This window comes from Coregonus lavaretus (assembly GCF_964263955.1).
Source record: "Coregonus lavaretus genome assembly, contig: HAP1_SCAFFOLD_1325, whole genome shotgun sequence".
Classification (NCBI taxonomy): Eukaryota; Metazoa; Chordata; class Actinopteri; order Salmoniformes; family Salmonidae; genus Coregonus; species Coregonus lavaretus.
Genome location: NW_028157427.1, coordinates 81,091 through 104,689, shown reverse-complemented (window position 1 = coordinate 104,689; position 23,599 = coordinate 81,091). Strand labels below are relative to the sequence as shown.

The 23,599-nt window shown below is 42.8% G+C and overlaps 1 pseudogene across 1 annotated transcript in view; it reads right to left on the bottom strand.

Moving 5' to 3' along the window:
- Positions 1-6,582: 6,582 nt before the first annotated feature.
- LOC311125440 (alpha-N-acetylgalactosaminide alpha-2,6-sialyltransferase 5-like) overlaps positions 6,583-23,599 on the bottom strand; it is a 58,025-nt pseudogene continuing 41,008 nt past the window's right edge. The window contains exons 2-5 of the transcript in view: positions 23,228-23,461; positions 21,051-21,229; positions 6,933-7,040; positions 6,583-6,828 (exon numbers count right to left, since the gene is read on the bottom strand). The product of the transcript in view is annotated as an alpha-N-acetylgalactosaminide alpha-2,6-sialyltransferase 5-like (transcript). The remainder of the gene's footprint in view (positions 6,829-6,932; positions 7,041-21,050; positions 21,230-23,227; positions 23,462-23,599) is intronic.

Here is a 23,599-nt window from a genome sequence, read left to right as displayed (position 1 = left end):
AAAAGCAGTGTTATTCTGGCCCAAGATGAATGCTGATATAGAGCAGACAGTCAGAGCCTGTGAAACATGCCAGAAATACAGGTCAAAACAGAGCAAAGAGCCAATGTGGCTTGAGGAAAAAGCGGTATTGAGACCATGGGGCAAAGTAGGAATCTCTTTTCTCTTAAGGGCAGAGAAGAGGTAGTCCTCTGTAGCTCAGCTGGTAGAGCACGGCGCTTGTAACGCCAGTTAGTGGGTTCGATCCCCGGGATCACCCATACACATAAAAATGTATGCATGACTGTAAGTCGCTTTGGATAAAAGCGTCTGCTAAATGGCATATTATATTATTTATTATTATAAGAGATCATACTGTTACATACTGGAGAAATAGGAGACACTTGTTACAGGTACCTACAATGTGATTTTTTTTTCTCATTTTGTCTGTCATAGTTGACGTGTACCTATGATGAAAACTACAGGCCTCTCATCTTTTTAAGTGGGAGAACTTGGACAATTGGTGGCTGACTAAATACTTTTTTTCCCCACTGCACCTGAGTGTGAGCAAACAGACAGGCGAGAGAGGTCAGGCATTAGAGGTCAGACAACGATAAGCCCAGACCCTCCAGGGGCAGCCTGTTGAAATGAGACGGTCAGGTAGGGAACCAAAAGCACCTCAGAGGCTGATTGAGGAAGTAGAAATGTGTTATTGAAATGCAGTGTTCACTATGCAAAGAAGTTTAACCAGGATTTATAGAGAATTGTTATTGTAATTGTTATTGTTTTATCTTTTAAGGGAAAAGGCATATCTTGACAGGGGGGGGGGGGGGATATGGCATATTGGCCACGTGACAACTTAGTATTTCTTAGAGAAGAAGATACAACAGTATTCAGGACAAAAAGTTAATTTCTTTGCCAAATTTTTTTGCAGTATTACTTTAGTGCCTTGTTGCAAACAGGATGCATGTTTTGGAATATTTGTATTCTGTACAGGCTTCCTTCTTTTTACTCTGTCTTTTAGGGTAGTATTTTGGAGTAACTACAATGTTGTTGATCCATCCTCAGTTTTCTCCTATCACAGACATGAAACCCTGTATCTACCAATAGGTACCCTTCTTTGCGAGGCATTGGAAAACCTCCATGGTCTTTGTGGTTGAATCTGTGTTTGAAATTCACTGCTCTACTCAGGGACCTTACAGATAATTGTATGTGTAGGGTACAGAGATGAGGTAGTCATTCAAAAATCATGTTAAACACTATTATTGCACACAGAGTGAGTCCATGCATATTATGTGACTTGTTAAGCACGATTTTTATTCCTGAACTTGTTTAGGCTTGCCATAACAAAGTGGTTGAATACTTATTGACTCAAGACATTTCAGCTTTTCTGAAGGCATTTTAAAGAAGGGGGGTTTCCTATACACAACAATGATTGGACAATAAAACTCACAGGGCTGAGCTTGCTTAATGCAGGTTTGCATCAATGTGGGCCTAATTAAAAATGATCAGCTATTGAGTTTATTGATTAATTCCAGTGAATCATTTTGGGATTGAAAAAGTCTAGTCAGCCCAAGTTTGAATATAAACCGAATTTGATCACATTCACATTTTCTCACAAACAAAATGTAAATGTAAATACACGACTGTACCGCTTCATTTACTCAGATGGACAAAGACTTTGCAGCTGCTGTTGTTAGTAGCCTGCAGAAAAATAGTTTCCATGCGATACCGAGTTTACCCACCTATCACAGGGAAATGCAAAGAAAATATCAGGTGCCTTACATCAGGGTTTAACCACCTATTTTTACATTTGACATTTTAGTCATTTAGCAGACGCTGTTATCCAGAGCGACTTACAGGAGCAATTAGGGTTAAGTGCCTTGCTTAAGGGCACATCGACAGATTTTTCACCTAGTCGGCTCGGAGATTAGAACCAGCGCCACTGCAGTGCATCACTGGTTATGTGGTAATGACAGATCAGCTTGATGTACTATGTGTTGATATTTTAGTTTTTAGTTTTCCTCAGAGGAGAAGTGGTGATATGAAACATGTCTTACCCTGAGAAGACACCTCACATTCCAGAGACCAATAACTAACTACAGGATCAATACACTTATAGTACCAGGATCAATCATACCCAATCTACCCTTCTCTGCTTCCCCTCTCCCCTGATTGGATCATTCAGAGAGAGGGGGAAAGGGTTGGGGAGCCAGTCCACAGAGATCACATGCTTATAATCAATCCCAGACAAAACATTTCGTGAACCTTTTCAGATGTCACTGATCTCCTACAACATCATTCTGTCGTTCTGTTCATCTGAACTGAAGCTGTAAAGCTGTGAATAGATTTAGCTGCTGTAAATGGCTGTGTATGTTTGTGTTTGTTTGAGTGTGTGTGTTTGACACACACACACACAAACACTCAATGTGTGAGATGTGTCAGTAGAGTAACAGGTCCATGAATAAATCCTTGTGTAGATGCTGCAGAATGACACAACAGACAGGAGACTGCAGGATGTAGAGGCTTTCATCCAAACACTCACACATCATCACGCACACACACACACACCGTGTGGAAACCATCTCTGCCGATGACACCTGTCATTCTCCTAGCTCTGAGAGAAGCCTAGAGAGGAGAGAGTTTGACAGGCGTAACGCACGTGGATGGCCATCTAACTGACAGACAGGCAGTCAGAGTGAAGGGGGTGTTTGTGTGTGTGTGTGTGTGTGTGTGTGTGTCAGTGTGTGTGTCAGAGTGAAGGATGTTAAATCATATGTCTCTTGCTCTGACAGACCTGGAGAATAATCCGAACTCCAACGCAGCGCTCTGAGGACAAACCTCCTCTTCGTCCCAAATGCCACCCTATTACCTATTTAGTGCACTACTGTTGACTAAGGTCCTATTTAGTGCACTACTGTTGACCAGGGTCCTATTTAGTGAACTACTGTTGACTAAGGTCCATTGTCCTAAAGTAGTGCACTAAAAGCAATATGGTGCCATCTAGTATCACAAGACCAGGATTCCCAAACTCGGCCCTGGGGCCCCCTGGGGGCACACCAAACTCAGAGACAAAAACATAGAACAATAATACGCTGTTCACTCAAGTAACAAATTACATTTAATCAGATTTAATTAAATCAAGTGATCCGAATTTAACAAGTAATCTCACACCAGGGTAAACATTGTGGTACCAACATAGTTCAGAGATCACAGGGAATACAGTGGTGTTACAGTAGTGTTAATGTAACAGTAATTACCGTAGTTACAGAATTACAATACTGTTAATGTAACAGTAATTACAGTAGTGTTAATGTCCAATGCTGTTACCTTTGTTATACACTGAGTAAAACGGGGTATGGTAGTAGGTGCCAGGCGCACCGGTTTGTGTCAAGAACTGCAACGATGCTGGATTTTTCACACTCAACAGTTTCCCGTGTGTATCAAGAATGGTCCACCACCCAAAGAACATCCAGCCAATTTGACACAACTGTGGGAAGCATTGGAGTCAACATGGGCCAGCATCCCTGTGGAACGCTTTCGAAAACTTGTAGAGTCCATGCCCTGACGAATTGAGGCTGTTCTGAGGGCAAAAGGGGGTGCAACTCAATATTAGGAAGGTGTTCGTAATGTTTGGTGTACTCAGTGTAGAACCACCCAGAGTCCAAACTTCAGACTGAGGTGGAACATACTCATTCCAGTGTTAATACTAATTGTAATTATTTTGCACTATAGCCTATTTATTGCCTTACATCCATAACTTGCTACATTTGCACACACTGTATATATATATTTTTTCTGTTGTATTTTTGACTTTGTTTTGTTTTACCCCATATGTAACTCTGTGTTGTTGTTTTTATCGCACTGCTTTGCTTTATCTTGGCCAGGTCGCAGTTGTAAATGAGAACTTGTTCTCAACTGGCTTACCTGGTTAAATAAAGGTGAAATAAAAAAATACACTGATGTTTGCTTTGTTTCAGACTAGATTAACCATACAGTCTAACCTGAAGGTTGACAGAATCGTGCCGCAGGAATGTATTGTTCCATCTCTGAGCCCTTCCACTGTTTGATCATGGTCTACAATCGTGGTCAAAAGTTTTGAGAATGACACAAATACTAATTTTCACAAAGTCTGCTGCCTCAGTTTTGATGATGGCAATTTGCATATACTCCAGAATATCATGAAGAGTGATCAGATGAATTGCAATTAATTGCAAAGTCCCTCTTTGCCATGAAAATGAACTTAATCCCCCAAAAATATTTCCACTGCATTTCAGCCCTGCCACAAAAGGACCAGCTGCCATCATGTCAGTGATTCTCTCGTTAACACAGATGAGAGTGTTGACGAGGACAAGGCTGGAGATCACTCTGTCTGCTGATTGAGTTAGAATAACAGACTGGAAGCTTTAAAAGGAGGGTGTGCTTGAAATCATTGTTCTTCCTCTGTTAACCATGGTTACCTGCAAGGAAACACGTGCCATCATCATTGCTTTACACAAAAAGGGCTTCACAGGCAAGGATATTGCTGCTAGTAAGATTGTACCTAAATCAACCATTTATCGGATCATCAAGAACTTAAAGGAGAGGGGTTCAATTGTTGTGAAGAAGGCTTCAGGGCACCCAAGAAAGTCCAGCAAGCGCCAGGACCATCTCCTAAAGTTGATTCAGCTGCGGGATCGGGGCACCACCAGTGCAGAACTTGCTCAGGAATGGCAGCAGGCAGGTGTGAGTGCATCTGCACGCACAGTGAGGCAAAGACTTTTGGAGGATGGCCTGGTGTCAAGAAGGGCAGCAAAGAAGCCACTTCTCTCCAGGAAAAACATCAGGGACAGACTGATATTCTGCAAAAGGTACAGGGATTGGACTGCTGAGGACTGGGGTAAAGTCATTTTCTCTGATGAATCCCCTTTCCGATTGTTTGGGGCATCCGGAAAACACCTTGTCTGGAGAAGACAAGGTGAGTGCTACCATCAGTCCTGTGTCATGCCAACAGTAAAGCATCCTGAGACCATTCATGTGTGGGGTTGCTTCTCAGCCAAGGGAGTGGGCTCACTCACAATTTTGACTAAGAACACAGCCATGAATAAAGAATGGTACCAACACATCCTCAGAGAGAAACTTCTCCCAACCATCTAAGAACAGTTTGGTGACGACCAATGCCTTTTCCAGCATGATGGAGCACCTTGCCATAAGGCAAAAGTGATAACTAAGTGGCTCGGGGAACAAAACATAGACATTTTGGGTCCATGGCCAGGACGCTCCCCAGACCTTAATCCCATTGAGAACTTGTGGTCGATCCTCAAGAGGCGGGTGGACAAACAAAAACCCAAAAATTCTGACAAACTCCAAGCATTGATTATGCAAGAATGGGCTGCCATCAGTCAGGATGTGGCCCAGAAGTTAATTGACTGCATGCCAGGGCGGATTGCAGAGGTCTTGAAAAAGAAGGGTCAACACTGCAAATATTGACTCTTTGCATAAACTTCATGTAATTGTCAATAAAAGCCTTTGACACTTATGGAATGCTTGTAATTATACTTCAGTATACCATAGTAACATCTGACAAAAATATCTCATAACACTGAAGCAGCGAACTTTGTGAAGACCAATACTTGTGTCATTCTCAAAACTTTTGACCACGACTGTACTTCATGTAGCTGGAGAAGGACTGTAGATCCATCCAGCGCGGTCCATCTAATAGCGGTCAGTAGCCTATGGACCATCCAACTGTATTTGGTCCTTCCAGTTGTCCATGACAGATAACTGGAGGAGGACTGTGGATCCTCCCTGAAGGACTCTGTACTGTGTGGACCACTACCAGTTGGACCAGTACCAGGTGGACCAGTATCTGACCAGTTGTGGTCAGAAGGCTTTGGACCATCCCATGTGGCCCATCCAGCTCCAGTCCAGTCCTCAGTCCATCTAAGCTGCATCTCTTCCACAGATGCTCAGCGATCACCATCCCAGTCCCTCTCCCGGTCACCAGTCACGTATTCTGACACTGACCACGTAGGGGTGCCACCAATACTTTCTCCCTCTCACCCTGCGTGCGGTTAGCGGGGGTCAGCAGTTAGCGGGGGTCAGCGGTTAGCGGGGATCAGCGGGAGGCAGCGGTTAGCGGGGATCAGTGGGAGGCAGCGGTTAGCGGGGGGCAGCGGTTAGTGGGGATCAGCGGGAGGCAGCGGTTAGCGGGGGACAGCGGTTAGCGGGGGGCAGCGGTTAGCGGGGGGCAGCGGTTAGTGGGGATCAGCGGGAGGCAGCGGTTAGCGGGGGGCAGCGGTTAGCGGGGATCAGCGTGAGGCAGCGGTTAGCGGGGGACAGCGGTTAGCGGGGGGCAGCGGTTAGCGGGGATCAGCGGGAGGCAGCGGTTAGCAGCGGTTAGCGGGAGGCAGCGGTTAGCGGGAGGCAGCGGTTAGCGGGAGGCAGCGGTTAGCAGGGGGCAGCGGTTAGCGGGGATCAGTGGGAGGCAGCGGTTAGCGGGGGGGCAGCGGTTAGCGGGGGGGCAGCGGTTAGCGGGAGGCAGCGGTTAGCGGGGGGGCAGCGGTTAGCGGGGGGCAGCGGTTAGCGGGGGGGCAGCGGTTAGCGGGAGGCAGCGGTTAGCAGCGGTTAGCGGGAGGCAGCGGTTAGCGGGGGGCAGCGGTTGGTGGGGTCAGCGGCGGGGGCTCCCAGTCAGGCTGGTAGAAGTGGATGTTGAAGGTCCGAGCCCAGCTGGTGAAGACCCTCTTCTCTGTGATGAAGCGGTGATGGCTGCCCCTGCGGCCTCGCTCATGGCTGATGTACATGGCACACTCCTCTGGACCGAGGGGCTCGTAGTAGTGGTAGGGGGAGGGGGAGGACGGGGGCTGGGGCTCTCTAGGAGGGGGACAGGAACACAGGAGAGATTATTTGAGAGAGATTATTTGAGAGAGATTATTTGAGAGAGAGAGAGGGACAATAAGATAGAGATCAGATCTCACCTGCAGTGGTCTGGAGCCACCATGCCATAGACATTGATCCGGTCACAGAGCTCCAAAGCTATGGTCATAGTGAACCAACCAGTACTCAACCATGAGTTAGAGATACGCCTGGAGAATGGGGGAGGGAGGGAGAGAGGGGGGAGAGGGAAGGAGGAGGAGAGGGGAGAGAGACAGAGGGGGAGAGCGGGGGAGAGAGAGAGGGGAGAGAGAGGGTAGAGGGAGGGAGTTAGAGATACGCCTGGAGAATGAGGGAGAGGGAAGGAATGAAGTACACTCAGAAGTTTCAAAAGAATAAAGACATTTTTCAAATGTCATATTATGTATATATACAGTGTTGTAATGATGTGCAAATAGTTCAAGTACAAATGGGAAAATAAATAAACATAAATATGGGTTGTATTTACAATGGTGTTTGTTCTTCACTGGTTGCCCTTTTCTTGTGGCAACAGGTCACAAATCTTGCAGCTGTGATGGCACACTGTGGTATTTCACCCAGTAGATAAGGGAGTTTATCAAAATTGGGTTTGTTTTCAAATTCTTTGTGGATCGCTGTAATCTGAGGGAAATATGTGTCTCTAATATGGTCATACATTTGGCAGGAGGTTAGGAAGTGCAGCTCAGTTTCCACCTCATTTTGTGGGCAGGGTGCACATAGCCTGTCTTCTCTTGAGACCCAGGTCTGCCTACGGCGGCCTTTCTCAATAGCAAGGCTATGGTCACTGAGTCTGTACATAATCAAGGATTTCGTAATTTTGGGTCAGTCACAGTGGTCAGGTATTCTGCCACTGTGTACACTCTGTTTAGGGCCAAATAGCATTCTAGTTTGCTCAGTTGTTTTGTTAATTCTTTCCAAAATGTCAAGTAATTATCTTTTTGTTTTCTCATGATTTGGTTGGGTCTAATTGTGTTGCTGTTCTGGGGCTCTGTGGGGTCTGTTTGTGAACAGTGCCCCAGGACCAGCTTGCTTAGAGGAATCTTCTCTAGGTTAATCTGTCTGTAGGTGATGGCTTTGTTATGGAAGGTTTGGGAATCGCTTCCTTTTAGGTGGTTGTAGAATTCAACTGCTCTTTTCTGGATTTTGATAATTAGCGGGTATCGGCCTAATTCTGCTCTGCATGCATTATTTGGTGTTTTACATTGTACGTGGAGATTATCTTTGCAGAATACTGCACGCAGTCTCAATTTGGTGTTTGTCCCATTTTGTGAATTCTTGGTTGGTGAGCGGACCCCAGACCTCACAACCATAAAGGGCAATGGGTTTTATAACTGATTCAAGTATTTTTAGCCAGATCCTAATTGGTATGTCAAATATTATGTTCCTATTGATGGCATAGAAGGCCCTTCTTGCCTTGTCTCTCAGATCGTTCACAGCTTTGTGGAAGTTACCTGTGGCGCTGATGTTTAGGCAGAGGTAGGTATAGTTTTTGTGTGCTCTAGGGCAACGGTGTCTAGATGGAATTTGTATTTGTGGTTCTGGCAACTGGACCTTTTTTGGAACACCATTATTTTTGTCTTACTGAGATTTACTGTCAGGGCCCAGGTCTGACAGAATCTGTGCAGAAGATCTAGGTGCTGCTGTAGGCCCTCCTTGGTTGGTGACAGAAGCACCAGATCATCAGCAAACAGTAGACATTTGACTTCAGATTCTAGTAGGGTGAGGCCAGGTGCTGCAGACTGTTCTAGTGCCCTCGCCAATTCGTTGATATATATGTTGAAGAGGGTGGGGCTCAAGCTGCATCCCTGTCTCACCCCACGGCCCTGTGGAAAGAAATGTGTGTTTTTTGCCCATTTTAACTGCACACTTGTTGTTTGTGTACTTGGATTTTATAATGTTGTATGTTTTTCCCCCAACCCCACTTTCCATTCATTTGTATAGCAGACCCTCATGCCAAATTGAGTCAAAAGCTTTTTGAAATCAACAAAGCATGAGAAGACTTTGCCTTTGTTTTGGTTTGTTTGTTTGTCAATTAGGGTGTGCAGGGTGAATACGGTAATTTGATACGGTAATTTGGTAAAAAGCCAATTTGACATTTGCTCAGTACATTGTTTTCACTGAGGAAATGTACAAGTCTGCTGTTAATGATAATGCAGAGGATTTTCCCAAGGTTGCTGTTGACGCATATCCCACTGTAGTTATTGGGGTCGAATTCGTCTCCACTTTTGTGGATTGGGGTTATCAGTCCTTGGTTCCAAATATTGGGGAAGATGCCAGAACTAAGGATGATGTTAAAGAGTTTAGTATAGCTAATTGAAATTTGTGGTCTGTATATTTGATCATTTCATTGAGGATACCATCAACGCCACAGGCCTTTTGGGTTGGAGGGTTTGCATTTTGTCCTGTAGTTAATTCAATGTAATTGGAGAATCCAGTGGGTTCTGGTAGTCTTTAATAGTTGATTTTAAGATTTGTAATTGATCATGTATATGTTTTTGCTGTTTGTTCTTTGTTATAGAGCGAAAAGATTGGAGAAGTGGTTTATCCATACATCACCATTTTGGATTGATAGCTCTTTGTGTTGTTGTTTGTTTAGTGTTTTACAATTTTCCCAGAAGTGGATTCTTCAATTACATTGAGCTGATTTCTGACGTGCTGTTCCTTCTTTTTCCGTAGTGTATTTCTACATTCTTCATCAAACCATTTGACATTGTTGTTAATTTTCTTAGGTCTTCTGCTTGAAATTTTTAGATTTGATAGGGAAGCTGAAAGGTCAAATATACAGTTTAGGCTTTCTACTGCAAAGTTTACACCTTCACTATTACAGTGAAATGTTTTTGTCCAGGAAGTTGTCTAAAAGGAATTGAATTTGTTGTTGCCTATTGTTTTAGTGATTCACCATAGTGGAGGCGTAGGCTCGGGTTTTCTCTCTGTCTCTCTGGTTTTAACTGGCTGATCGCTCAGTTCATCGTCAAGGGCAACCCTTAGAACCTCCCCCTACATTGTGGACTTCAGAGCTCCAGCAGCGCAAGTGAGTTTGGAAAATCTGAAAGTAAGCATCTTAGAAATAGTTTTCACATATAAACTTTATATGCCCGAAATCAGAATCAATTGGGCTTCCCCAAAATAATATGGTTAATGTGATAGAATAGAACATTAATTTTGATTGCCGATTTTCCAAGTCACATCTAATACAACTGTCACAGGCTCGCTCCGTCTCGGTTTCCACTAGCTTCCACTGCCACTAGCTTCCACTGTCAAAATTAACAAAGTAACAAAGTAACTTTTTTTGTCTTAATTTAAGGTTAGGGTTAGACATAAGGTTAGCAGTGGGGTAAAGGTTAAGGTTTAAAAACACATTTTAAGAAGATAAATTGTACAAATAGGAGGGGGTTTATGACTTTGTGGCTATGTTAACTAGTGACGACCCTCTCGAAGACACATTTGGGTTGAATGCATTCAGTTGTCCTTTCCCGGCTCGATTTAGAGCCACGCCTCATAGTCGTGTGATTCGCTCAGAATTTGCATTGATTAGTATGTCACTCAGTAAATCCACCCCCCCCCCCAAATTCCAAACAGTCCCACATTGTTACCAGGCTCTATGCCCCAGCAATTCGAGCCTGGGGACGAGTTTAATGTTAACTTGATATGGGTACGATAAAGATTTAATCGAATGCACAGATCGATAAATAATGACTTCTAACAGCTTCATTTAAATACGAATCCATCCCACACGTCGATATGAAACAAACACAGCCTGCCAAATAATCAAACTGCTCATCTGAAAAGACCTGCAGTACAGCCTAGCTCTGGTCCAGGGCGTAAATACGTTCCTCTACTAACGCCCTGGACCAGAGCTACAGTACTGTAAGTCGCTTTGGATAAAAGCGTCTGCTAAATGGCATATTATTATTATTATTACTACCTTGGGAGTAACTCCACTGTGGTGCAGAACTATCTATCTTTTCCAGGACTGCACAGTGTCAGTCTTGCCAGATATAAACTATAAGCTTTTCATAAGGACTGTTAACGGTCAGAATGGACTTCAAATCATAGGACTGTGACTGGTCACAAAGGACTTCACTCACTGGGCACAGACGGCAATTCAACATCTATTCCACGTTGGTGGAAACAACATTGATTCAACCAGTGTGTGCCCAGTGGGCAATAATTTCATAAGTACTGATTGGTTAGAAGAGACTTCCTAGAGTACTGTGATTGGTCAGAAGTAGTGCACTTTATAGGGAATAGGGTTCCATTTGGGATGCAGGCTGTGTCTGCATTGTAAAATAGTCTCTCCATTAGCCATGTCTAGATAGGAGGTACTGGGCTCTCTCTCTCTGGCTCTCTGGCTCAAGTCAATACTACATAGATTAATTAGCTAATGAGCTCATGAGAGACTGCAGTCAAATAAATCCAGAGAGAGAGAGAGAGAGAGAGAGAGAGAGAGAGAGAGAGAGAGAGAGAGAGAGAGAGAGAGAGAGAGAGACATGAGGATCAACAAGACTTCTCAGTAGAAACAGCCTTAGTTGAAGAGAGGCCTCTCAGTAGAAACAGCCTTAGTTAAAGAGAGGCCTCTCAGTAGAAACAGCCTTAGTTGAAGAGAGAGGCCTCTCAGTAGAAACAGCCTTAGTTGAAGAGAGGCCTCTCAGTAGAAACAGCCTTAGTTGAAGAGAGGCCTCTCAGTAGAAACAGCCTTAGTTAAAGAGAGGCCTCTCAGTAGAAACAGCCTTAGTTAAAGAGAGGCCTCTCAGTAGAAACAGCCTTAGTTAAAGAGAGGCCTCTCAGTAGAAACAGCCTTAGTTGAAGAGAGGCCTCTCAGTAGAAACAGCCTTAGTTAAAGAGAGACCTCTCAGTAGAAACAGCCTTAGTTAAAGAGAGGCCTCTCAGTAGAAACAGCCTTAGTTAAAGAGAGGCCTCTCAGTAGAAACAGCCTTAGTTGAAGAGAGGCCTCTCAGTAGAAACAGCCTTAGTTGAAGAGAGGCCTCTCAGTAGAAACAGCCTTAGTTAAAGAGAGGCCTCTCAGTAGAAACAGCCTTAGTTGAAGAGAGAGGCCTCTCAGTAGAAACAGCCTTAGTTAAAGAGAGGCCTCTCAGTAGAAACAGCCTTAGTTAAAGAGAGGCCTCTCAGTAGAAACAGCCTTAGTTGAAGAGAGGCCTCTCAGTAGAAACAGCCTTAGTTAAAGAGAGGCCTCTCAGTAGAAACAGCCTTAGTTAAAGAGAGGCCTCTCAGTAGAAACAGCCTTAGTTAAAGAGAGGCCTCTCAGTAGAAACAGCCTTAGTTAAAGAGAGGCCTCTCAGTAGAAACAGCCTTAGTTGAAGAGAGGCCTCTCAGTAGAAACAGCCTTAGTTGAAGAGAGGCCTCTCAGTAGAAACAGCCTTAGTTAAAGAGAGGCCTCTCAGTAGAAACAGCCTTAGTTAAAGAGAGGCCTCTCAGTAGAAACAGCCTTAGTTAAAGAGAGGCCTCTCAGTAGAAACAGCCTTAGTTGAAGAGAGGCCTCTCAGTAGAAACAGCCTTAGTTAAAGAGAGACCTCTCAGTAGAAACAGCCTTAGTTAAAGAGAGGCCTCTCAGTAGAAACAGCCTTAGTTAAAGAGAGGCCTCTCAGTAGAAACAGCCTTAGTTGAAGAGAGGCCTCTCAGTAGAAACAGCCTTAGTTGAAGAGAGGCCTCTCAGTAGAAACAGCCTTAGTTAAAGAGAGGCCTCTCAGTAGAAACAGCCTTAGTTGAAGAGAGAGGCCTCTCAGTAGAAACAGCCTTAGTTAAAGAGAGGCCTCTCAGTAGAAACAGCCTTAGTTAAAGAGAGGCCTCTCAGTAGAAACAGCCTTAGTTAAAGAGAGGCCTCTCAGTAGAAACAGCCTTAGTTAAAGAGAGGCCTCTCAGTAGAAACAGCCTTAGTTGAAGAGAGAGGCCTCTCAGCGTCAGTAGAAAGACCTGCTGTGTCTTTGAAGAAAGAGGCCTCTCAGCGTCAGTAGAAAGACACGCTGTGTCTTTGGGTTTTGTGTGTGTCTTGTTTCTGTTTCAGAAATCAGTGAGCATAGATGAAGCATCAACACCACATAGCATCCTGACAGCTTCACTATTCTGTTTTGGTAAGAAGGTATTTTCTGCCATAGAGCCTACATTCAGTATAGTCTGTTATTTCTGACACACAGTTAGTTATAGAGAAACACTACTTGATAAACATTAGGCTCAACTCAGCATCTTAGCCAGCTCTGCCAGCTCGCTTGTCAAATAGAGTCAACTCACACTGACAATATCACGGCTAAAACACAAGCCCAGGTTTGATTTATACAAAAAGGCATTTATGATGGTGATGTTGTTGTTAATTAGGATGGTGATGTTGTTATTTAGGATGGTGATGTTGTTGTTATTTAGGATGGTGATGTTGTTATTTATTATGGTGATGTTGTTGTTATTTATTATGGTGATGTTGTTGTTATTTATTATGGTGATGTTGTTGTTATTTAGGATGGTGATGTTGTTGTTATTTATTGTGGTGATGTTGTTGTTATTTAGGATGGTGATGTTGTTGTTATTTAGGATGGTGATGTTGTTGTTATTTAGGATGGTGATGTTGTTGTTATTTATTATGGTGATGTTGTTGTTATTTATTATGGTGATGTTGTTGTTATTTATTATGGTGATGTTGTTATTTATTATGGTGATGTTGTTGTTATTTAGGATGGTGACGTTGTTATTTATTATGGTGATGTTGTTATTTATTATGGTGATGTTGTTGTTATTTAGGATGGTGATGTTGTTATTTATTATGGTGATGTTGTTGTTATTTATTATGGTGATGTTGTTGTTATTTATTATGGTGATGTTGTTGTTATTTAGGATGGTGATGTTGTTGTTATTTATTGTGGTGATGTTGTTGTTATTTAGGATGGTGATGTTGTTGTTATTTAGGATGGTGATGTTGTTGTTATTTAGGATGGTGATGTTGTTGTTATTTAGGATGGTGATGTTGTTGTTATTTATTATGGTGATGTTGTTGTTATTTATTATGGTGATGTTGTTGTTATTTATTATGGTGATGTTGTTATTTATTATGGTGATGTTGTTATTTATTATGGTGATGTTGTTGTTATTTAGGATGGTGACGTTGTTATTTATTATGGTGATGTTGTTGTTATTTATTATGGTGATGTTGTTGTTATTTAGGATGGTGATGTTGTTATTTATTATGGTGATGTTGTTGTTATTTATTATGGTGATGTTGTTGTTATTTATTATGGTGATGTTGTTGTTATTTAGGATGGTGATGTTGTTGTTATTTAGGATGGTGATGTTGTTATTTATTATGGTGATGTTGTTGTTATTTATTATGGTGATGTTGTTGTTATTTATTATGGTGATGTTGTTGTTATTTATTATGGTGATGTTGTTGTTATTTATTATGGTGATGTTGTTGTTATTTAGGATGGTGATGTTGTTGTTATTTAGGATGGTGATGTTGTTGTTATTTATTATGGTGATGTTGTTGTTATTTATTATGGTGATGTTGTTGTTATTTATTATGGTGACGTTGTTATTTATTATGGTGATGTTGTTGTTATTTAGGATGGTGACGTTGTTATTTATTATGGTGATGTTGTTGTTATTTATTATGGTGATGTTGTTGTTATTTAGGATGGTGATGTTGTTGTTATTTATTATGGTGATGTTGTTGTTATTTATTATGGTGATGTTGTTGTTATTTATTATGGTGATGTTGTTGTTATTTAGGATGGTGATGTTATTTATTATGGTGATGTTGTTGTTATTTATTATGGTGATGTTGTTATTTATTATGGTGATGTTGTTATTTATTATGGTGATGTTGTTATTTATTATGGTGATGTTGTTGTTATTTAGGATGGTGATGTTGTTGTTATTTATTATGGTGATGTTGTTGTTATTTATTATGGTGATGTTGTTGTTATTTATTATGGTGACGTTGTTATTTATTATGGTGATGTTGTTGTTATTTAGGATGGTGACGTTGTTATTTATTATGGTGATGTTGTTGTTATTTATTATGGTGATGTTGTTGTTATTTAGGATGGTGATGTTGTTGTTATTTATTATGGTGATGTTGTTATTTATTATGGAGATGTTGTTGTTATTTATTGTTGTTGTTATTTATTATGGTGATGTTGTTGTTATTTATTATGGTGATGTTGTTGTTATTTAGGATGGTGATGTTGTTATTTATTATGGTGATGTTGTTGTTATTTATTATGGTGATGTTGTTGTTATTTATTATGGTGATGTTGTTATTTATTATGGTGATGTTGTTGTTATTTAGGATGGTGATGTTGTTGTTATTTATTATGGTGATGTTGTTGTTATTTATTATGGTGATGTTGTTGTTATTTATTATGGTGATGTTGTTATTTATTATGGTGATGTTGTTGTTATTTATTATGGTGATGTTGTTGTTATTTATTATGGTGATGTTGTTGTTATTTAGGATGGTGATGTTGTTGTTATTTATTATGGTGATGTTGTTGTTATTTATTATGGTGATGTTGTTGTTATTTATTATGGTGATGTTGTTGTTATTTATTATGGTGATGTTGTTGTTATTTAGGATGGTGATGTTGTTGTTATTTATTATGGTGATGTTGTTGTTATTTATTATGGTGATGTTGTTGTTATTTAGGATGGTGATGTTGTTGTTATTTAGGATGGTGGTGTTGAATAATGTGCTGTAAATGTCTCCATACTCCACCTCTGCATTTAATAATTTATTAAAGGATAACACATTACTGTGTCTTTCTTTGTTAGTGTATAGTCTCATATTATTATTATTATTATTATTATTATTATTATTATTATTATTATGTTGACTTCTTTATAGAATGGACTGCTGGGATATATCATGATAGAAATAAACACAACAAACAATGGTACTTTGCAATGTAGTATGACCATTGATGATTACAATCTACCATTACCAGAGAATGGATTAACCCCTAATTGCATAAAACAAGGTGTAAATTCAGACTTTAATTCTATTTTAATCACACCGTGAGGGTCTTCTCTCTACTTTATAATGAAGCGTGGTAGAATGACACAAGGTGGAACAGGCGGCAGCCCACACACACACACACACACACACACACACACACACACACACACACACACACACACACACACACAATCTTAATTACTTTGTGTGAAACGACACACTCTGTTCACTGTGACTGATTAATCAGGTAGTGTAATGGTACCATCTGGCACCCTATTCCCTATGTAGTGCACTACAATAGGGCTCTGATCAGAAGTAGTGCTCTATACAGGGAATAGGGTGCCATTTGGGATGCAAACAGTACATCAGAAGTCTCTCTCTCTCACTGTAGGTGAAAGGTCCTGTAGCACTGAGAAGGGTTTACAGGAGTCTGATGATAGCGATGATGCTATTCAACAGGATCTGAACAGTCAGTCCAAACCATAGAAATATAATCCCTGATTTTACCCATTCAAGTCAATGATTCCGTAATGGGGGGACTGGCGGCCATATTGACTGTACCCATGAGTTTACCAGTTAGACTGCTTCAGCTTCACCTGGAATGCTTTTCCAACAGTATTTAAGGAGTTCCCACATACGCTGAGCACTTGTTGGCCACTTTTCCTTCACTCTGCGGTCCAACTCATCCCAAACCATCTCAATTGGGTTGAGGTCGGGTGATTGTGGAGGCCAGGTCATCTGATGCAGCACTCCATCACTCTCCTTCTTGGTCAAATAGTCCTTACACAGCCTGGAGGTGTGTTGGGTCATTGTCCTGTTGAAAAACAAATGATAGTCCCACTAAGCCCAAACCAGATTGATGGCGTATCGCTGCAGAAGGTTAAGTGTGCCTTCAAATCTAAATAAATAACAGACAGTGTCACCAGCAAAGCACCATCACACCTCCTCCTCCATGCTTCACGGTGGGAACCCCACATGTGGAGATCATCCGTTCACTTACTCTGCGTATCACAAAGACACGGCTGTTGGAACCAAAAATCTCAAATTTGGACTCATCACACCAAAGGACAGATTTCCACTGGTCTAATGTCCATTGCTCGTGTTTCTTGGCCCAAGCAAGTCTCTTCTTCTTATTGGTGTTCTTTAGTAGTGGTTTCTTTGCAGCAATTCGACCATGAAGGCCTGATTCACGTAGTCTCCTCTGAACAGCTGATGTTGAGATGTGTCTGTTACTTGAACTCTGTGAAGCATTTATTTGGGCTGCAATCTGAGGCTGGTAACTCTAATGAACTTATCCTCTGCAGCAGAGGTAACTCTGGGTCTTCCATTCCTGTGGTGGTCCTCATGAGAGCCAGTTTGATCATATCATAGCGCTTGATGGTTTTTGCGACTGCACTTGAAGAAACTTTCAAAGTTCTTGAAATGTTCCGGATTGACTGACCTTCATGTCTTAAAGTAATGATGGACTGTCGTTTCTCTTTGCTTATATGAGCTGTTCTTGCCATAATATGGATTGGTCTTTTACCAAATAGAGCTATCTTCTGTATACCCCCCCCTCCCCCCTCCCCCCCACCTTGTCACAACACAACTGATTGGCTCAATCGCATTAAGAAGGAAAGAAATTCCAAAAATTAACAAGGCTCACCTGTTAATTGAAATGTATTCTAGGTGACTACCTCATGAAGCTGGTTGAGAGAATGCCAAGAGCGTGCAAAGCTGTTATCAAGGCAAAGGGTGGCTATTTGAAGAATCTCAAATATAAAATATATTTTGATTTGTTTAACACTTTTTTTGCTACTACATGATTCCATATGTGTTATTTCATAGTTTTGATGTCTTCACTATTATTCTACAATGTAGAAAATAGTAAAAATAAAGAAAAACCCTGGAATGAGTAGGTGTATCCAAACTTTTGACTGGTACTGTATATTCTTTTCTCATCAATCTACACACGATACCCCATAAAGACAAAGCGAAAACATGTTTTTAGAAATTTTAGCTAATTACTTACAAATAAAAAACAGAAATACCTTATTTACATAAGTATTCAGACCCTTTGCTATGAGACTCGAAATTTAGCTCAGGTGCATCCTGTTTCCATTGATCATCCTTGAGATGTTTCTACAACTTGATTGGAGTCCACCTGTGGTAAATTCAATTGATTGGACATGATTTGGAAAGGTACACACTGTCTATATAAGGTCCCACAGTTGACAGTGCATGTCAGAGCAAAAACCAAGCCATGAGGTCGAAGGAATTGTCCTTAGACCTCTGAGACAGGATTGTGTCGAGGCATAGATCTGGGGAAGGGTACCAAAACATTTCTGCCTTCAGCATTGAAGGTCCCCAAGAACACAGTGGCCTCCATCATTCTTAAATGGAAGAAGTTTTGAACCACCAAGACTTCCTAGATCTGGTCGCCCGGCCAAACTAAGCAATCGGGGGAGAAGGGCCTTGGTCAGGGAGGTGACCAAGAATCCGATGGTCACTCTGACAGAGCTCTAGAGATCCTCTGTGGAGATGGGAGAACCTTCCAGAAGGACAACCATCTCTGCAGCACTCCACCAATCAGGCCTTTATGGTAGAGTGGCCAGACAGAAGCCACTCCTCAGTAAAAGGCACATGACAGCCCGCTTGGAGTTTGCCAAAAGGCACCTAAAGACTCAAAGACCATGAGAAACAAGATTCTCTGGTCTGATGAAACCAAGATTGAACTCTTTGGCCTGAATTCCAAGTGTCACGTCTGGAAGAAACCTGGCACCATCCTTACGGTGAAGCATGGTGGTGGCAGCATCATGCATCATGCTGTGGGCAGCTGAGCCGTCGCTCCTAGACATTTCCACTTCACAATAACAGCACTTACAGTTGACCGGGGCAGCTCTAGCAAGGCAGAAATTTGACGAACTGACCTGTTGGAAAGATGGCATCCTATGACGGTGCCACGTTGAAAGTCACTGACCTCTTCAGGAAGGCCATTCTACTGCCAATGTTGTCTATGGAGATTGCATGGCTGTGTGCTCGATTTTATACACCTGTCAGCAACGGGTGTGGCTGAAATAGCCAAATCCACTAATTTTAAGGGGTGTCCACATACTTTTGTATATATAGTGTAACTGTCAGGGATGAAATGTGGAGACCCAAGCTATGGGCTTCTGTAGCCATGTGACAGTATAGCGCCAAACCTACCGAGGTGATTTAGGATTTCTAGAATGTTTCTGTTGTACACTTTTTTCACCTTCCAATATTTCATAGATTGAACAATTGTAAAATGGCAACTTCCAGGATGAATCAAACCACTATTTTTGATTCACCAATATATTTTGTGCGTAAAGGTTCTCCAAACCAGTTTTTTTTGTATTATTAATAAATACTTTCCCAACCCTAAATAATATACAACATCAGAGTATTTTGAAATCTACCAATTGGTGCTGAAAAGGAGACGAATAAGTGTGTATTTCCATGGCTTTCTGTCATTGATCCCTAATATTCTGAACCGTTCTCTCCATGTATTCTAGTAATTTTGTCGAGATTCTAATTAAAAGGTACACCAAATTTAAAGAGATGGCTTTAGATAAATGTACTTAAAACCCTATTGAATGAATACTCCATGAGAAAACCTGCTGGCCAGCAAGTGGGAGGGTTTTCAGAGGTTGAATTACATTTATTCAAGGGAACCACGCCTGTAACGCCCATAATGCACCTGCATCAGGTAAGTCTGAATACCAACTACTGAGAACTGGTAGGGAAGGCATGCGTAGGAAAGACCTACATTTCCTAAGTCTGAATCGGGCCCTAAATCCTCTCCAAAGGGATTTTCCTGGTGGCGTCTGCCTGTCTGAAAGAAGCCTGGTGTAATCAGGATGTGTGTCTCCAATGGCACCCAAACCCCTGTATAGTGTAGAGATCTATGAGCTCTGGTCAAATGTAGTGCACTGTGTAGGGAATAGGGTGCCATTTGTGACGCAGCATGCTGTAGCTGCAGTCAGACAGGCTCCCAGAGCCACGCCTCAGAGCGAGAGAGAGAGAGAGAGAGAGAGAGAGAGAGAGAGAGAGAGAGAGAGAGAGAGAGAGAGAGAGAGAGAACAGAGCCTTTTGTGCATTTTTTTTGTTCAGCATCAATGGGATTCAGAATGGAGCACACCATGAACGAGCAAGATGCCTCACTGCCCACTATCTGAGAGAGATGAAACTCTGCCTCACTCTCAGAGAGAGATGAAACTCTGCCTCACTATCTGAGAGAGATGAAGCTCTGCCTCACTATCTGAGAGAGATGAAGCTCTGCCTCACTATCTGAGAGAGATTAAACTCTGCCTCACTATCTGAGAGAGATGAAACTCTGCCTCACTATCTGAGAGAGATGAAACTCTGCCTCACTATCTGAGAGAGATGAAGCTCTGCCTCACTATCTGAGAGAGATTAAACTCTGCCTCACTATCTGAGAGAGATGAAACTCTGCCTCACTATCTGAGAGAGATGAAGCTCTGCCTCACTATCTGAGAGAGATTAAACTCTGCCTCACTATCTGAGAGAGATGAAACTCTGCCTCACTATCTGAGAGAGATGAAGCTCTGCCTCACTATCTGAGAGAGATGAAGCTCTGCCTCACTATCTGAGAGAGATTAAACTCTGCCTCACTATCTGAGAGAGATGAAACTCTGCCTCACTATCTGAGAGAGATGAAGCTCTGCCTCACTATCTGAGAGAGATGAAACTCTGCCTCACTATCTGAGAGAGATGAAGCTCTGCCTCACTATCTGAGAGAGATGAAACTCTGCCTCACTATCTGAGAGAGATGAAACTCTGCCTCACTATCTGAGAGAGATGAAACTCTGCCTCACTATCTGAGAGAGATGAAACTCTGCCTCACTATCTGAGAGAGATGAAACTCTGCCTCACTATCTGAGAGAGATTAAGCTCTGCCTCACTATCTGAGAGAGATGAAGCTCTGCCTCACTGCCCCACTATTTGAGAGAGATTAAGTTCTTTCTACAAAATCAAATCACACAAGCTATTGGAAGCAAAAAAAGACGCCAACATGTTACCGATACTGATCACAACTTGTAATGTAACTTTTTGTGATGTTTTCCTTTCTTTAAAGGAAGCAGTTTAGTTTACTAATTTATTCGAACTCACTTTGGGAGCTAATGCAAGTCTTCAGGTCTCAGACGCGGCTAATCTCCACTCATCGTCCTTACAGAACTCTAATCCCGCAGGTTAAACTCACCTGTCCTTACCCGTCTCCCTCTTGAAGAGTTCGTCAAACTGCAGCATCTTCTGCCAGGAGATGATGTAGACCTTTAGTTTGGGCAGCACCTGGTTCATCAACCTCAGGTTATTGTAGACCAGACCCTTCCCGTCTCTCCGCATGTAACTACTGGGCCCCCAGAAGATAAACACTGTGTCCTGGAGGGTAGAGAATGTTATGTTACATGTCATTACTGAAGATAAACACTGTTTCCTGGATGGAAAGCAACAAATACAAGATGCACATTTTAATTCCCAGAAGATAAACACTGTGTCCTATAGGGTCCCCAGTAGATAACACTGTGTCCTATAGGGTCCCCAGTAGATAACACTGTGTCCTATAGGGTCCCCAGTAGATAACACTGTGTCCTATAGCGTCCCCAGTAGATAACACTGTGTCCTATAGCGTCCCCAGTAGATAACACTGTGTCCTTTAGGGTCCCCAGTAGATAACACTGTGTCCTATAGGGTCCCCAGTAGATAACACTGTGTCCTATAGGGTCCCCAGTAGATAACACTGTGTCCTATAGGGTCCCCAGTAGATAACACTGTGTCCTATAGGGTCCCCAGTAGATAACACTGTGTCCTATAGCGTCCCCAGTAGATAACACTGTGTCCTATAGGGTCCCCAGTAGATAACACTGTGTCCTATAGCGTCCCCAGTAGATAACACTGTGTCCTATAGGGTCCCCAGTAGATAACACTGTGTCCTATAGGGTCCCCAGTAGATAACACTGTGTCCTATAGGGTCCCCAGTAGATAACACTGTGTCCTATAGCGTCCCCAGTAGATAACACTGTGTCCTATAGCGTCCCCAGTAGATAACACTGTGTCCTATAGGGTCCCCAGTAGATAACACTGTGTCCTATAGCGTCCCCAGTAGATAACACTGTGTCCCATAGGGTCCCCAGTAGATAACACTGTGTCCTATAGGGTCCCCAGTAGATAACACTGTGTCCCATAGGGTCCCCAGTAGATAACACTGTGTCCTATAGGGTCCCCAGTAGATAACACTGTGTCCTATAGCGTCCCCAGTAGATAACACTGTGTCCTATAGCGTCCCCAGTAGATAACACTGTGTCCTATAGGGTCCCCAGTAGATAACACTGTGTCCTATAGGGTCCCCAGTAGATAACACTGTGTCCTATAGCGTCCCCAGTAGATAACCTGTAGCTCAGTTGGTAGAGCATGGCGTTTGCAACGCCAGGGTTGTGGGTTCGATTCCCACGGGGGGCCAGTATGAATATGTATGCGCTCACTAACTGTAAGTCGCTCTGGATAAGAGCGTCTGCTAAAATGACATTATTATTTTTTTAACTATAAAAAAACAAGCACACTGCACTATTGACAATGTGCCTTTAAGAGAGAATTTAATTAATGTTTTACATTTTAGTCATTTAGCAGACGCTCTTATCCAGACCGACACAGTTAGTGAGTGCATTATTTTATTTTTTTCATACTGGCCCCCCGTGGGAATCGAACCCACAACCCTGGCGTTGCAAACACCATGCTCTACCAACTGAGCTACACTAATTGAATGTTATTTTGGGTTGCAAGTTAAACATGCATCAACAAGATGCAGATAGAACTGTTAGAAGTAGATCAGATCAGGACACAGAGAGGAGAGGCCGAGTCGGGACTTGTACCCCCGTCGGGATATGTGTAGTTCGGGTCGGGACTTGTACCCCCGTCGGGATATGTGTAGTTCGGGTCGGGACTTGTACCCCCGTCGGGATATGTGTAGTTCGGGTCGGGACTTGTACCCCCGTCGGGATATGTGTAGTTCGGGTCGGGACTTGTACCCCCGTCGGGATATGTGTAGTTCGGGTCGGGACTTGTACCCCCGTCGGGATATGTGTAGTTCGGGTCGGGACTTGTACCCCCGTCGGGATATGTGTAGTTCGGGTCGGGACTTGTACCCCCGTCGGGATATGTGTAGTTCGGAGTCTAAAGTGCTGCTGTTCAACCAGACCGGCACATTTGAAATCCCAGAGAATCATCTAACCTGGGATGAATCATCTAACCTGGGATGAATCATCTAACCTGGGATGAATCATCTAACCTGGGATGAATCATCTAACCTGGGATGAATCATCTAACCTGGGATGAATCATCTAACCTGGGATGAATCATCTAACCTGGGATGAATCATCTAACCTGGGATGCGTTGAGCAGTTCGTGGCGGTTCCGTAGGACCCTCTGCATGCTGGAGTGAGCGATGACGCGTAGCGAGGTACGGCGCCCGACGTCTCGCCCGTACCCCAGCGCCGTGGGGGCGTCGTTCATACGGATCACACACTCTGCCCGGTCAATCTCCTCGCCGCGACCACCACCCATCAGGTGACCAGAGCTGGTGACCAACGCACAGCTATGGCAGTGCATCTTCAGAGGCTGGGGGAGATTTAGTTATTTTAGTAGAGCGAGGGAGGAAGGGGAGTGGAAGAGGACCAGAGGAAGAGGACCAGAGGAAGAGGAGAAGAGGAAGAGGACCAGAGAGAGAGGACCAGAGGAAGAGGAGAAGAGGACCAG